Source organism: Canis lupus, chromosome 31 (genome assembly GCF_011100685.1).
Source record: "Canis lupus familiaris isolate Mischka breed German Shepherd chromosome 31, alternate assembly UU_Cfam_GSD_1.0, whole genome shotgun sequence".
NCBI classification, from domain to species: domain Eukaryota; kingdom Metazoa; phylum Chordata; class Mammalia; order Carnivora; family Canidae; genus Canis; species Canis lupus.
This window is the reverse complement of record NC_049252.1, coordinates 18,790,554-18,808,554: the sequence shown is the minus strand read 5'-3', so window position 1 is coordinate 18,808,554 and position 18,001 is coordinate 18,790,554. Positions and strand designations below refer to the sequence as shown.

At 38.0% G+C, this 18,001-nt stretch overlaps 1 pseudogene; it reads left to right on the top strand.

Moving 5' to 3' along the window:
- Positions 1-8,677: 8,677 nt before the first annotated feature.
- LOC100685577 lies at positions 8,678-17,657 on the top strand (annotated as a pseudogene).
- The last annotated feature ends 344 nt before the right edge of the window (positions 17,658-18,001 follow it).

The following is an 18,001-nucleotide window of genomic DNA, read 5'->3' as shown; positions in this document are numbered from 1 at the left end:
TTCCAGTGGTTATATTTTTGATTAATGGAGATAAGCAGAGAGAAATTAGGCAGTGTATGTTATCTAGCCTAGAAAAGAAGGCCCTTGCCTCACATTTCAAAGGCTTACTCTGGTGAATATGTTGAGAATAGACAAGGGATAAAGGAAGAAAGTAAAGAGACTGATTAGAAGAATACCATGCTACTCCAGGGGCAAGTATTGGTGGGTTGTACTAGCTGCAGAAGCAAGTGGATTTGGGATAATTTCAGATTGATCCAATAATGTTCTTTTTTTAAAGATTTTATTTATTCATGAGAGACTCAAGAAGAGGCAGAAACATAGGGAGAGGCTCCCTGTGGGAGCCTAATGTGGGGCTAGATCCCAGATTCCCAGAATCATGCCCTAGCTGAAGGCAGATGCTCAACCACTGAGCCACCCAGGCATCCCAAGCCAACAGTGTTTCTAAAAATATTGAAAATATGAACCTGTGAAATTAGAAGATAAAAGAAGGAAAAATCACTTCTTCTCTTGTGACCTGAGCAGTTGGAAGGGCAAAGCTCTGTATACTACTAGGGTGAGGTATGGAAGCGAGGATGACATGGTGATCTGGGGTTCAGTATTGGTCATGTTGACTTTGAGAGGTCTATTAGATTTGAGGAGTCTCTTAGACATCTAGGTGAAGCAACTGATTATATAAGTCTTGAAATTAGGAGAGAGATCTGGAGTAGGGATATAAACTAGGGACTATGGAAGCTGAATGATATTGTAAAAGCACATGCACAAGTCTAGGTGTAGAAGACATGGAGAGCTGCCTTAGACTCTACAAAAGTAATGTCAGCTTGATTACAAAAGACAGGGAGGGGCATTTCTATAGGAGAATTACCAATCATTGCTATAGCAATATAATTTCTTCATTTAAATCTTCTAAGGTAGTTTATATAGGACTGTACTGTCTAAAAACATGAGATTCTCATTGGGTAGATATCTAGCATGAATGCCTACCTAAGGAATACAACAAATAAATGTATTTATTGCTGACAAACACACATATAAAAGCATCCAGATAAATATTTTTATACTTGTATTTTATATATCTATCACTGAGAATTTGAAATTGTTTTTCTGTTTTCAATTTCATAGTCTCCTTGAGGGCTGAAAATATGAATGTATCAGTTGTATTAGTTTTCTAGCACCACAGTAACAAAATGAATGGCCTAAAACAATAAAATTGTACTGTCTCTTAGTTCTGGAGGCTAGAAGTCCAAATAGAGGTGTCATCAGGGCTGCAGTTCCTCTGAACCCTATAGAGGAAACATTCCTTGCCTCTTCTTAGCTTCTGGTATTTTGCTGGAAATCTTTGAAATTTTTTTGGCCTTTGTTAATGCATAGTGTGTCATAGACACACAATGTCCTCCCCTTGTATATCTGTCTTTACATGTCATGTGCTTTAAGGACACCAGTCATAATGGATTAGGAGCCTCTCTTACTACATTATGACTTCCTCTGAACTTAACTAATTACCCTTGCAATGACCCTGATAAGGTCATATTCTGAGATACTCAGGATTAGGACTCCTACCTTTTCTGGAAGAGGAGGGTACAGTTCAGTTCATAACACCAGTCATATTTGAAATAAGATATATTTTAGCCAATAAAAAGTGTAAATAGGTATGGGAAGAGAAAGTTTTACTTTTGTGTTAATTTTCAAGGACCATTTATGTAAGTAATCCCTCAGGCAGTTTTGAAGATTTAGACTATTTTGATAGTTACATAATACATCTGCTAAAGAGCTTTTTCTCTTTCATTAGAGATGGAAAATTAAAATAACTTAATGAATGACTGCTTGTAAAATTGTTTTAATTATGCCACAAATTGTGGCAATGTCCCCAAATGTAAGAAAAACTATAATACAATGTTCATATTTCTGTTCAGTGTATTCATACTTTAGTGTCTCAAGTAAATTAAAGATTTTCTCTTAGAGACAATAAATACTTCAAATGATTCACTGATGATCACAACAAACATGGTGATATTTTAAAGTGCTTCATTTATAGCCAGTGCTTTCTGAACTGACTCTTAATTCTGTGATAAGGCTAGTTACTTTAGTTATTTTGATTATTTTAGTTATTTTAGCAGATTGCATAATAAAAGTCCTTTATTAAATTAGCTTTCACTTACTCAGAGATTTAATTCCTTTTAATTTAGTGTACATTTTGTCTATTGAAGCTGTAATTTATGTTTTATTTTTGAAATAGAAAATGAGTTGAACTGTACATTACATAAAATAAACATTCTGTGTAATGAGATAATAATTTTGCTAAACTATAGACATTTAGACTAAAATTGTTTAATGGCGAAGTAATGGTTTGTATCCAAGTTTGCAGTAGATATTCTGTGTGTTTTCAAGGAACTGTGGTGAGGATAGTATTAACAATCACTTTCAATTTATTTCTTTCCCCAGAATATTTGGGCAATTGTGCTCCATAATCTAATGATGCTGATCTTTATCTGTATCATTATTATAAAAAATGCTGTTAGTTCAGGAATCAATGTTTGCAGCTCCAACAATCTGAAGAAAAATCTGCTGAACTAATTTTATTTTAGTCAATTACATTTGGGCAATGAGGAATAAAACAGAGATGAGAAAGATTATGTGGTTTATGTTGGGAGTAAAATAGTGAATCCATTTCACTAAACCCAAATGATTTAAAGGGAAAAAAGGAAGTCATTCTTTAGGGAAGTTTTTTTTTCCTTTAAAAATGGGATAGATAACAAAAAAAGTTATCTTTTTAGAACGATAGATCTCTTTTGTGTACTTCCTACATGCTGAACATACAATCTGTCTGTCACTCTAACTCAGGCAGACTTGGAAAGACCAAACCATGTACACAGGTGTTTTGAAAAGAGCACTAAATTGGAGTTAGGAATCATAGATTTTAATTATCTTTCCTTAAACAAAAAGAATACACTTCAAATCCCTGGCTCTTACTTTCACAATGGATGAAAGAGTTAGAATTAGGTAAAATAATATCTGTTTAGCTTTAATTCCCAGCCTAATAGTCTATATTTGGGGTTCAAAGATGTTCAGAATATTTTTAGGCATATGGATTTATATTCTATCACCTTTAACTTATCCACACATTAATGGGAAGAACTATCAATACCAACTCTGGAACGGATTACCCTTCCATTTGGTTAATCTTAGAATGTTTTTTTTCTAATAGGAAGGTTTCAGGCATTCTTAAATATCTTAGTGATCATCGCTCTTTTCTTAGCTTAATATCTCTTTTCTCTTAAAAGATTTCTGTAAGAGTACTATTTAGACAGTAGCTAAAAGATTCCTTGTTTTATGTTAGCCTCTACAAGCATGAGAAAAGTGGTGTACTAAATTAATAGGGACCCATTATGTAGTAATGATTGTCTTATTCATTGCATTTTGCAACTATATCTCTTTGATTTCTCTATGGAAATGAATGAAGTTTTTATTAACCCCAGTATTTGGGCAAAAAGCTGAAATTTAAGATGGTTTTAAGGAACAGTTAACTTCCCTCATCTTTTATCTGCACATGTTGCACTCGAGTGTGTGCATGTGTGTGTATTGGTACACTTAAAATACTTTAAAAAGTTAGCTATTTGTGTTAGTGTCATATATAGTCGTATAATAACCATATTTTATAAATTGATTATATTTATTATTAAAAACACATATTTTGTTTAAAGTTCCTTAGTCTGAAAAATCATAATGTTCATAATTGCTTAAAAAGGAATTTATAAATTAACAACCTTATCTTTCAGAAATAATGTAAACTATTTTCATATGTGGCTTTTTTTTAAAGATTTTATTTATTTATGCATGAGAGACACAGAGAGAGAGGGGCAGAGACACAGGCAGAGGAAGAAGCAGGCTCCATGCAGGGAGCCCGATGTGGGACTCGATCCTGGAACTCCGGGATCACCCTCTGAGTCGAAGGCAGACGCTCATCCACTGAGCCACTCAGCCATCCCAACATATGGTTTAAAAAAAAAAAAAAAAGAGATTATACCATATGTATATACAGAACACTTTAAGATAAACCTGTCCTATTTTTTTTCTTTCATTATTTCTACATTTCTCCTGGTCTCAGAGTTTCACTTGTTTCCTGGGACTGAAAAAGTCAGGGGTGGGTGTGGCTGAAAGTGACAGCTTATTATAACACTTACCAGGGCTCACCTCATTTCTAGATGTGTTGTATCACAATGTAAGAATCACTAAAAGAAAGTGTCCTCCCAATCCCTGCTAGCATTATCTATAAAATGTATAGATATTTCCTTGTTCTTTAGATACAGTATACCAATGTTCACTCTAAAACTATTTCTTAAAGTCAGATAACATGAGAAGAAAAATTTGATTCCAGAACAGCTACAGAAACAGGACTAGTCAGAGGTTGAAATTTCTTCTTTAGTTGTATTTCCCCTGGGCTTCCCAGCTACAGACTATTATAAATAACTATATTTTTCCCCAAAAGTACTTTAGAATTAGAAACAAACATTGTTTGATTTTTTTTGTTTTAATAAATTTGTGTAATTATTTCTCTTCTGAAAAATTAGAAATTAACAAGGAAAAATCCATTTGCCAATTATTCAAAAATAACTTTAAAGCCATTGATACCTTTCAGATATTTTCTTTGAATACCCATGTAAATACATGGATATTCTTTTAAAAAGAAGATTTTATACTCTTCATGAATTAATGATACATTTGACAATGTATAAAAAGGTATAATTGATTGTACTATATTGTCTTGTAGAAATCATTACCTAGATGTTATTTAAATTGGTATATTATAATCTTTGCATTTTCTCTCTACAAGAATGGTGATAAATATTTAATTTCATATTGAAGTACCTCCATTTAAAATAGTGGCATTCACATACATTTTGGAATAGACTGGTATTACTAGAATATATTAGCACATGTTTTATTAGGCTAGACCCTATACCCTTTACAGAAATTAATTCAAAATGAATCACCTAAATTCAAAAGAAGCAGAACTATAAAATGTCTAGAAGGGTGATCCCTGGGTGGCGCAGTGGTTTAGCGCCTGCCTTTGGCCCAGGGCGGGATCCTGGAGACCCGGGATCAAATCCCACATCGGGCTCCTGGTGCATGGAGCCTGCTTCTCCCTCTGCCTGTGTCTCTGCCTCTCTCTCTCTCTCTCTCTCTCTCTCTGTGTGTGTGTGTGTGACTATCATAAATAAATAAACATTTAAAAAAAAAGAAAAAAATGTCTAGAAGGTAACAGGGAAAAATTGACATGATTTTCTGTTTGCTGATCCTTTTTGGATACACTACCAAAGTACAATCCATAAAAAAGTGGTAAGTTAAACTTCATTAAAGGTAAAAACTTCTGGGGGCACCTGATTGGTTTAGTCAGTTGAGTGTCTGACTCTTGTTTTTTACTCAGGTTGTGATCTCAAAGTCCTGAGATTGAGCCCCAAGTTCAGCTCTGTGCTCAGTGAGAAGTCTACTTCCTTTCTCCCTCTCCCTCTGCTAGTCCCTCCACTTGTGCACTCTCTCTCTCTTTCTCTCAAATAAATAATAATCTTTTAAAAGATTAGAATAACTTATTTTTTAAAAAATAAGTTTAAAACTTCTGTTCTACAAAGACAATACCAAAAGAGTTAGAAAACAAGCCACAGCTGGGAGAAAAGGTGCAATAGTCACATCATGTAAAATACTTATCCAACAAATACAGAGAACTTTTGAATCTCAGCAATAAGAAAACAAATTATTTTTTAAAAATGTGCCAAAGACCTTAGCTCACCAAAGAAGATATGCAGGTGGAAAATAAGCATATTAAAAGATGTTCCACATCATATGTCATCAAGGAAATGCAAATTAAAACAATAGTGAGAGGACATTTCACAATTATTAGAATGGCCCAAATGCAGAACACTGATAACATCAAATGCTGATGAGGATGTGAAGCAACAGGAACTCTTACTAATTCACTCCCACTGTGAAAGACAGTTTAAAAGTTTCTTACAAAACTAAACATACTTTTATCATATGATCTGATAATCATGCTCCTTGTTATTCACCCAAAGCATTTGAAAACTCCTGTCCATGCCCTAACATGCCCATTGGATGTTTATAGGGGCTTTATTTGTCATTGCCACAACTCGGGAGCACCAAAATATCCTTCAGTAGGTGAATTGATAAAATATAATCTGACATTGGACTATTATTCAACACTAAAAAAAAGAATTACTGAGTTATGAAAATTCATGGAACAAACATAAGTGCATATTACCATTACATGAATGCACATTACATATTGTCTTCTTTAAGCCAGTCTATAAAGGCTGCATGCTGTATGATTCCAACTGTAAAATATTTTGAAAAGGCAAGACAGTAGTAAGATCTGTGGTTGCCACGAGAGAAAACTCAGGGATAAGTAGTAATAAATAAGCAGAGCATAGAAGATTTGTAGGTCAGTGAAAACTCTGTATGATATTATAATGATATGTATGTGTCATTAAACTGTTGTCCAAACCCGTAACATTTAGAGCACCAAGAGTGAAATCTAAAATAAACTCTAGACTTTGGGTGACTCTGATATGTCCATGTAGGTGGAGCGCTGGCTAAAAATAAATTCTGATGAGAGATGCTGATAATGGAAGAAATTATGCATCTGTGGGATTGGGTTATATAAAGCAAACATCTCTACCTTCCTCTCAATTTTGTTTTAAACCTAGAACCTAATACCATGCTGTTATGTGGCTTATCAGTGCTACAAAGGTGCCACGATTATTTTAATAATTGCTGTTTGCGTTAAAATTGAAAATTGCCTAACCTCAGTGTTTTTGAATAAATAACTTATAAAAGCTATATATAGCCAACTCGAAAATTACTGATTGTATAAAATTATCTTTCGTATCCATATATTTTAATGGGAAATGTTGACACGATTGATTTTGCAATTACCATGTTTATTTTTTTCAAGGTTTTATTTAAATTCTAGTTAGTTAACATACTCAATTACTACATTTTAAAAATTATTTAACAAGATCCTTTTGATAGATTACAGTAAAATTTTTGTAGGACACCAGAGAAAGCAGTTTTGACCTTTGAGAAGAGATACACCTTGCTTTTATTTTTGTTTACCATCTATAACTTTTCTCGATTCCTCCCCACCCTCTGATATTCTTAATAAATTTAAGATGCATATTTAGCAGTTACATTTTACCACCTGCTCACTGGATTCCTGTCTTACATGGGTATTAGAATATTACATGGGTTTTTCAGAACCTGTCACTACTGATATTGTCAATCTTTTCACAGAAGCCATGTGAGCTGACAAGTTGTTTAGATGCAGATGTTCCTATGAGTCACTTTAAGGTTAAAGGAAATAGTAGATATGGTAAACTGCTTTGTTTCCATTTTAAAACTTCAGGCACAATTTCTTCTTAATAAGCTATTTTGTCCAATTAAATCAAAATAAGATATAAATACTTCAAGGAGACAAAAAGTTATGACAACTTGTTAAGATTATAATCATTGATATGAAAAATAACAGGATCAATTGAAAAATAGTAGATATAAAGTGATTCAATGAAAGATAACATGTTTTAAGATATACTAAAATCAATAGCATCGTAATATACCAGATATAGTAAAAAAAATTATGGATACTAAAATCTTCAGCCAGGAAGGAGCACATGGAAGATGATTATGTCACAGTATATGAGGTTCATATTACTACTTTTGGAGACACAACTGCTCTCCCATCCTTTCCTGCCCATCTTTGTCTCTCCCTGTTTTACACAAAAGAACATATGTATACTTAAGTTGAACTCCCTCTGTCAATCTCTGTGTTACAGAAAAAATATAGTCACAGAATACAGTACAATAAAATATGCAAAGGCATAACTATTCTTCTTAATTTCAGGCTAACACATTTAGTTCATGTGCAATCCTAAACTTTAAAATGCAGAAACCATAAAAGAATCCTTCCAAGAACCACCTTTGAGAATATTGTTTGAGGTCTCTTCGGCTGATGAGTGGTCCATACTCGCTGTTACTTGTTTAATAACATCACTCAGCACACACACAAAAATGGATCTGTTTTAGAGGTTTATGTGTTAAACCACTAAATTCTTCATAGAGGAATTCCTCTATGAATCCCTTCCCTTTAATGAAGGGCACAATGCAAGTAGTGACTTTTCTATAAATAATTTGGTGAAAAGATTTATTGAAATTAGCTTTGTTGACACTAGAATGTGATATATATGGAGAGGAAGATAGAGAAGAAGTCATGGTTACATGATTGCTGAAATCTAGTTTTCTATTGCCTTTTTTTTTAAGATTTGATTTATTCATGAGAGACAGAGAGAGAGACAGAGACAGAGACATAGGCAGAGGGAGAAGCAGGCTCCCTGCAGGGAGCGTGATGGTAGGACTCAATCCCAGAACCCTGGAAACACGACCTGTGCTGGAGGCAGATACTCAACCACTGAGCTACCCAGTGCCCCCAGTTTTCTCTTTCTAATAGATATTCTTTAATAAAAAGTTAAGAAAATAATTCATGGGGGGCGGGGCAAGATGGCAGAGGAGCAGGGTCCCCAAGTCACCTGTCCCCACCAACTTACCTAGATAACTTTCAAATCATCCTGAAAACCTACGAATTCAACCTGAGATTTAAAGAGAAAATAGCCGAATGCTACAAAGAGAAGAGTTTTTGATTCTAACAAGGTAGGAGGGCAGAATAAAAAAAATATTAAAAAGAATCCAGTGGGGAAGGGGGCCCCGCAGGGAGCCTGGCTAAGGCTGGGCAGCGAAAGCCCCCTGGGACAGGAAAGCCCAGTCCTGGAGAAGCAGGAACTTTAAAAAACGGCACCGGATTCTTCCTGGATGGAAAGGCGCTCAGCAGGGAAATCAGGCAAAAACACGGTGGGGGGGGGGCCGATGGAGCCCCCAGATTCCCGGGGTCACTAACAGAGGAGGTTCACCCAGGGGAGAGCGCACCACACACTGCAGGCCCGGCGTAGTAAAGGGCTGGAGCACACCTGGTGGGGCCTCGGAGCAGCTCGGGTGGCAGCTCCGGGTGGAGGGCGCTGCGCCCTGCTGCCTTAGGGAGCCCAGGTCCCTGGAGCAGGGATCCGGCAGCACAGGCCCCAGATCCCAAGGTGCCAGGGAACACAGCCCAGGATCCTGCGCTCCCCCCAGGGACAGGCAGAGGCCAGGAGGGCACAGGACAGCGAGGATGCTCCTGCTACAGGGCGCCCCCGAGTTGTGCAGATCAGAGCCCCCCCAGCCCCGGAGCATCCAGGCCAGTGAGGAATGGGAGACTGCGGGAGTTATTGCGAGAGCTGACTCCAGGGCTGGAGACCTGGCCACTGCCACTGTTGTTCCTCTTGGTGTCACCTTGTACCTGGGACTGAACGGGGCTACCAGGGAGCAGCGGCCTCACGAGTAAATGCTCCCACTGAGCCGTGCACCTGGCAGGGGCGGGGCAGCTCCCCCAGGTGCACACACCTGAGAATCAGCGCAGCAGACCCCTTCCCCAGAAGACCAGCTGGAAGGACAGGGGAAGAGCAAGTTCTTGACCCAGCAGTGCTAGAAAGCTCCAGGGGAAGTCGAGGGATTTACAGTATATAGAACCAGAGAGTTCTGGTTCTTTTTCATTTCTTCCTTTTTCCAGTATAACTCATTTTTAGCCACTCTGCACTGAGCAAAATGACTAGAAAGAAGAACTCACCACAAAAGAAAGAATCATAAACAGTACTCTCTGCCACAGAGTTACAGAATTTGGATTACAATTCCATGTCAGAAAGCCAATTCGGAAGCACAATTATAAAGCTACTGGTGGCTCTGGAAAAAAAAAAAAAAAGCATAAAGGATTCAAGAGACTTCATGACTGCAGAATTTAGATCTAATCAGGCCGAAATTAAAAAGCAATTAAATGAGATGCAATCCAAACTAGAGGTCCTAACGATGAGGGTTAATGAGGTAGAAGAAAGAGTGAGTGGCAAGGAAGACAAGTTGATAGCAAGGAAGGAAGCTGAGGAAAAAAGAGAAAAACAATTAAAAGAACATGAGGAAAGGTTAAAGGAAATAAATGACAGCCTCAGAAGGAAAAATCTATGTTTAATTGGGGTTCCAGAGGGCGCCGAGAGGGAAAGAGGACCAGAAAGCATATCTGAACAAATTGTAGCTAGTTTGGGGAGAGAAACAGGCATTCAGATCTAGGAGATAGAGAGATCCTCCCCCCCTTAAAATCAATAAAAACTATTCAGCACCTTGACATTTAATAGTGAAACTTGCAAATTCCAAAGATAAAGAGAAAATCCTTAAAGCAGCAAGAGTCAAGAGATCCTTAACTTAAATGGGGAGAAATATTAGATTAATAGAAAACCTCTCCACAGAGATCTGGCAGGCCAGAAAGGGCTGGCAGGATATATTCAGGGTCCTAAATGAGAAGAATGTACAGCAAGGCTCTCATTCAGAATAGAAGGAGAGATAAAGAGCTTCCAAGATAGGCAGAAACTGAAAGAATATGTGACCACCAAACCAGCTCTGCAAGAAATATTAAGGGGGACCCTGTTAAAGAAAGAGGATACCCAAAGAAATAATCCACAAAAACAGGGACTGAATAGGTATTATGATGACACTAAATTCATATCTTTCAATAGTAATTCTGAATGTATGAATGGCCTTAATGATCCCATCAAAAGACGCAGGGTTTCAGACTAGATAAAAAAAGCAAGACCCATCTATTTGCTGTCTACAAGAGACTCATTTCAGAACTAAGTACACCTACACCCTGAAAATGAAAGGTTGGCGAACCATTTACTATTCAAATGGTCCTCAAAAGAAAGCAGGGGTAGCAATCCTCATATCAGATAAAGTTTATCCCAAAGACTGTAGTAACAGATGAAGAGGGACACTATATCATGCTTAAACGATCTATCCAACAAGAGGACCTAACAATCATGAATATTTATGCCCCTAATGTGGGAGTTGCCAAGTATATCAATCAATTAACAAGCAAAGTAAAGACATACTTAGATAATAATACACTAATACTGGGAGAGTTCACCACAGCACTTTATGCAAATGACAGATCTTCTAAGCACAACATCTCCAAAGAAACAAGAGCTTTAAATGATGCACTGGACCAGATGGATTTCACAGATATTTACAGAATTTTACATCCAAACGCAACTGAATGCATATTCTTCTCAAGTGCACATGGAACTTTCTCCAGAATAGACCACATACTGGGTCACAAATTAAGTCTCAACCGATACCAAGCCTGGGACTCTCTCCTGTCTATTTTCAGACCATAATTGGAAGAATTAATATTGTGAAAATGTCAATGCTACCCAGGGCTATGTTTAATGCAATCCCTATCAAAATTCCATAGACTTTCTTCAGAGAGTTGGAACAAATCATCTTAAGATTTGTGTGGAATCAAAAAAGACCCCTAAATAGCCAGGGGAATATTGCCATCCATCACGATGCTGGATTTCAAGTTGTACTACAAAGCTGTAATCAACAAGACAGTATGGTACTGGCACAAAAACAGAGAGATAGAGCAATGGAACAGATAGAGAACCCAGAAATGGGCCCTCAACTCTATGGCCAACTAATATTCGACAAAGCAGGAAAGACTATCCACTGGAAAAAGGATGGTCTCTTCAATAAATAGTGCTGGGAAAATTGGGAATCCACATGCAGAAGAATGAAACTAGACCACTCTCTTACACCATGCACAAAGAGAAACTCAAAATGGATGAAAGATCTAAATGTGAGACAAGAATCCATCAAAATCCTAGAGGAGAACACAGACAACACCCTTTTTGACTTGGCCACAGCAACTTCTTACAAGATACATCTATGAAGGCACGGGAGACAAAAGCAAAAATGAATTATTAGGACTTAAGATAAAAAGCTTCTGCACAGTAAAACAGTCAACAAAACTAAAAGACAACCTACAGAATGGGGAAGACATTTGCAAATGCCGTATCAGATAAAGGGCTACTAACCAAGATCTATAAAGAACTTTTTAAACTCAACAGCAAAGAAACAATCCAATCATGAAATGGGCAAAAGACATGAACAGAAATCTCACAGAGGAAGACATAGACATGCCCAACAAGAACATGAGAAAATGCTAAGCATCACTGGCCATCAGGGAAATACAAATCAAAACCACAATGAGATCCCACCTCACACCAGTGAGAATGGGGAAAATTAACAAGACAGGAAACCACAAATGTTGGAGAGGATGTGGAAAAGGGGAACCCTCCTGCACTGTTGGTGGGAATGTGAACTGGTGCAGCCACTCTGGAAAACTGTATGGAGGTTCCTCAAAGAGTTAAAAATCGAACTGCCCTATGACCCAGCAATTGCACTGCTGGGGATTTACCCCAAAGATACAGATGCAGTGAAACGCTAGGACACCTGCACCCAATGCTTATAGCAGCAATGTCCACAATAGCCAAACTGTGGAAGGAGCCTCGGTGTCCACTGACAGATGAATGGATAAAGAAGACATGGTCTATCTGTAAAATGGAATATTACTCAGTCATTAGAAACAACAAATACCCACCATTTGCTTCAACATGGAATGAACTGGAGGGTATTATGCTGAGTGAAGTAAGTCAATCAGAGAAGGACAAATGTTATATGGTCTCATTCATTTGAGGAATATGAAAAAATAGTGAAAGGGAATAAAGGGGAAAGGAGAGAAAATGAGTGGGAAATATCAGAGAGGGAGACAGAACAAGACTCCTAACTCTGGGCAACAAACAAGGGGCAGTGGAAGGGGAGGTGGGCGGGGGGATGGTGACTGGGTGATGGGCACTGAGGGGGGCACTTCATGGGATGAGCACTGGGTGATATGCTACATGTTGGCAAATTGAACTCCAATTAAATAAATAAATAGATAATAAATAAATAAATAAATAAATAAATAAATAAATAAATAAGAAAATAACTCATCATACTCCTACCTCGTGTATTTGAAATCAGAATGACATGGTTTCTTTCTAGGTAGGCTATTCAAAAATCCATTCTTCCCATTCTGTAGCTAAATTTATCCACATTTGTAAAGTTGTCCTTTGTCTATTAAAATGATTCATCCAAATTAAGCACTCCTCAGCATCAGGCAATGTAAAATTTAAAAAAAAAGAAACTCTAATGTTTCAAAAATAGAAGATCCTCTGCATCTGAACATTCTTTCTCAGGGAGCATAATCTCACTTCAAAACTAGAGTTGGCTTTTCCTTTATCCCAGATCTGATTGTTTTCCCTGTCCTATGTGGGAATTAGAAGTGTGTATCTAGGTCTTAAAGTTTGAACTACTCAGTGTATTAGATGAGCACCCGCAGTTTAGGTGAAGCCAAGTTTTCTCACTAGGTTTCTTCCTACTACATGACTAACCTCTCTCTATTTATAATATATATATTATATATATCATTATATATAATGTTCTCCAAGGTTGTGAAAGTGTAATTTTTAATCTTCCAGAGTTTATGTTTTTCATAAAATACAGATTAGGGAAAGAATAACTTCAGACAGTTTATAATACAAATTTTTCTGAAATCCCTAGCAAAATTTCAATCCAGAATATTTCTCTGACTAAATTCTCAAAAGAAAATAGCCTAAGTTTTCTAGGAAGAGTGAGGCAATAAACAATATTCAACATTGAATGTCCTTATCTTCTTTCTTAGCATTTTTTACCCAATTTAGCAAATCACAAAGAACTGTTTAGAGACAAAAGTATCTAATGTGTATATAATTCTTAAATTTTCTACTTTATTATTTATCTGAGCCAGAAATAGAGAACTGAAAAGCTTTACCCCCAAATTTTTATCTTCCTTCATTACACACACACACATAGACACGCAGTTTTGTTCCTAGATGATGTTATATGAGACTTTACTGAATTTGTAATATGCTAGATTATGTAGTTGCTACAGGGAAACAAAGATGAGTACTTTATATCTATGATTTCTTGGATCTCTTATTTAATAGAGTAGTAAACTATCTTGAGGACCACCATTTCATTGAAGCTAATTATTTCTTAGATAAGTCTTGCTATTTTAAAAGTGTAGGTCTGGTCTTCAGTTTTCTTCTCATCCCTTTCTGTTCTCTTATCTCTGTAAATTGAAGCTAGCTAGAAAGAGAACCGAGGTCAATATATTTTAATCCAAGAAAGAATCATAAAAACATCCTTTTAATTTTATTTTTCTGTCTTTAAATTTAAGTAAACTAGATATTACTTCATGCAATTTTCTTTTACATAAAATATGCTAAATTTCTGACAAATACACGCAAATGTTTATGAATACTGCTTTTGCAGAACAGCTAGTTCTGAGGGCTCTCCGTATATGTTAATGTATAAACAAAGGTTCCTTTGTCAGGCTGGCATATGAAATAATCTTTAAGCAAAATCTAACTTGTGTAACTCTTCAGAACTTATTATTTGCTAATATTAATTATAGATATGAGACATAAAGATGTGTTCAAATTTTTACCCTTCCTTTTCTTTATGTTAGCAATTTCTTTGTAATATGAAGCCATATGCAGCTAAGACTGAATAAAACAATGCAGTCAAGGAAGAAGGATGAATGAATGGATACCAAACTATACCTATTTGTCTATTTATATAGTTTATCAAGATCTAGCTGTACAAATCAAAAGTTTATGAATTATATTCTTGTATGTTTCAAACCTTAGTAAATTCCATATAGCTACAAATCAAATTTGGCATCTTGCTTTTACCTAGATAAGCTTATATCCTAAAGAAAGTTAAAAGACTCATGGTTAGCAGTCATTGGTTACTACGACAAAATAGATGGTAAAGTATTAATCTTTTGAATAGACAATTAGACAAAAAGCAATAAATGTGCTAATTATATGTGCCTAAAGTGTTAATGAAAAGATCGCAGTGTGGCACAACTAGTTGTGATTTAACAGAAAAGGGGGGAAAAGCCAGCTGAGAAAGCAAATGACTTAGTAATTGGCATTAAAGAATATCAAAAACCATCTTTTAAAGCAGAGATTTAGCTATTACAGCTGTTCATAGAGACAAATGGTCCATTTAGAATTTTAAAAAATAATAACTTGGAGCAAATATTTCTTCACATGCAAAAATCCTCACACAGTACAAATTATAAGGTCTTGTAAAACTTAAGTATCGCTAATGATAACAGTATACCAGTTTAGTATAAAAAGTAGAAATGCAACACAGAATGATTTCAAGATTAAAGAAGTGTTTAAAATTTCAGGTTAGAAATCTTTTACATTGTCAGTTTCTCTTTATTTCCCCACCCTTCTCATAATTAGTACTGCCTTGATTCAGCAAATTTACTATTCTAGCAAATATTCAGCACCTCTAGAGACATCAATAACATTAAACAAATTTGGCATTGTAACCAAATTTTTGTGCTTGTTATAAAAAATTTTCATTCTAAAGTCATTGGCAAGGAGATAATTTATCTATCTCTATGCTGTGGATTTCTTGTTAACATTTTGCATTTGTCATCCAAAGTAACTTAAATTTATTAGAACTCCTGGAAATTGAGCTTGTGACACATGGATTTGCTAATAAGACCAAGGTTGCTGTCGCCTTTGACAATGAGGGAGATCTGCTTCAGAACCTCCAGCCTCTTTTATTAATTCTACTTTCTCCTAGCCTTCAAACTTTCCCTTTTTTTGTCCTTTCTGACCCACAACTGTTTACCATCCATCTTGTTCCCTCAAACTAAATGGTTTTGTTAATAGCTTATTTTTAAAATTTTATGTGGCATCCTCACATTAAAACCATGATATACTGAATCTAAATGAATAAGGCTTTCCTGTGGAATTTCAGGCACCCTGTCGAAAGCAAGGAAGATGACAGAGAGATTAAGCGCATAGGGGATATTTGTAGCTCCCCAAAAATCTTACTAAATTAAGAATAATTGTTCTACTTACGGAGGGGCGGGGTGCTGGCTGAGTGGCTGGGGGCGGTGCTGGGTCAGGGGGGAGCCCCGGGAGTCGGCGCTGCTGGACCGGTGGCTGCAGAGGGGCGTGGGCCGGGGCCCGCGGCGGGGGGGTGGGGGGGGGCCGGGGCCTGCAGGCCCCCAGTGCGGCAGGATCCGGACTCCGGCCCGGACTAGGAGGCGATGCCAGCTGGAGCCACTGTCACCACGCACATGGTGGCGGGCGCCGTGGCAGGGATCCTGGAGCACTGCGTGATGTACCCCATCGACTGCGTCAAGGTGAGACCTGGACCGGCTCCGAATCCGACCTGGGGCTCACCCGACCCCTGGGTCCTGTCGGAGCCGACATGGGTTCCTTCCTGGCTCCTGCCATCACTGCACGAATCGACCCATACTTCCTGCAAGCAAGGTCCAAGGTCCAAGGAATTCCAAGCAAGGAATTGAACCCAGCCAGGAACCAGGACCCATTTCTAACCGTCAGTGAGCTCTGAATCCGGACTGTGGAAAGAAAATCTGTCAGCCAAAGCCCTGGATCCTAGCTGGGACTAAACAGGAATAGGGTGGGATGGGATGGAACAGACCCAGATGCAAAGCCTACAGCCTGACCCAGCCGCCCGCTATGGAAACGTGTTGGAGGCACTCTGGGGGATTATAGAACCGAGGGCCTGTGGAGGCCTATGCCTGGGCTGAAGGTCACAGCAACAGGCGCAGGGCAGGGCCTGCCCATGCCCTCTATTTTGCCTGCTATGAAAAATTAAAAAAGACATTGAGTGATGTCTTTGAGCAATAGTTGCCAACGGTGCAGCCGGGTGTGCAGCAACAGTACTGCATGATGCAGCCATGAATGCAGCACAAGTGGTCAAGCAGAGGATGCAGATGTACAACTCACCGTACCACCGGGTGACAGACTGTGTACGCGCAGTGTGGCTAAGTGAAGGGGCCAGGCCTTTTATCGTAGTTACACCACGCAGCTAACCATGAATGTTCCCTTCCAAGCCATTCACTTCATGACCTATGAATCCCTGCAAGAGCACTTTAACCCCCAGAGACGGTACAACCCCAGCTCCCAAGTTCTCTCTGGAGCCTGTGCACGAGCTGTAGCTGCCGCTGCCACACCCCCCCTGGACGTTTGCAAACCACTGCTCAACACCCAGGAATCCCTGGCTTTGAACTCAAACATCACAGGACATGTCACAGGCATGGCTAGTGCCTTCAGGATGGTATATCAAGTAGGTGGGGTGACCGCCTACTTCGGAGGGGTACAGGCCAGAGTGATTCACCAGATCCCCTCCACGGCCATGGCATGGTCTGTGTATGAATTCTTCAAATACCTAATCACCAAAGGGCAAGAAGAGTGGAGAGCAGGCAAGTGAAGTGAAGTAGCAGAGAATGCGGCCAGGGGCTCAACACTGCTGCGGCCTGCCTGCTCCAGCCACCTGCTCTGTCTCCTGGCATGCTCCAGCCTTGAGTGGAGTTGGAAGGAAGGTAGAGGGTTCTCCCCAGGCTCTTGGTGTCTTGGCTAACACCAGTTCCTGCCAACCTCTGTTGCTGCCATCTTTCCTTCCAGGCCCTAAGCAAGTGCAGCAAAGCACAGCACAGCACCTTTGATAACCTCTCCATCCTGGGCCTGATGACCTGCTCTAGACTGTTACAGAGGAATAAGCAGCTCATTCCTGTGGTTCCTAATAAAAAGCCTTTGCATTAAAAAAAAAAAAAAAAAAAAAAAAAAGAATAATTGTTCTACTTACAAGGAAGTCTACCTTGTTGGAAATAAAAATGCTTGTCTATTTTAATTCATTTTAGTCAGAACTTTTTGGTAGTAACTGACAAAAACAATTTTAAATAAGCTTGATAAGAATATCGTCTTGCCTACAAAAATACAAAGATTAGATGCGGAGTAGACTTTTGGGGGAGTAATATTTCTTTTTTTTTTTTTTCTGATAGCTTATATGATTTCTCAAAGACTGCAACCAGTATTGACACCACTTGCAATATGCTTATTATCCTGGGGAATAGTATTTTAAAACCTTCAGATATATTAAAGTGTGA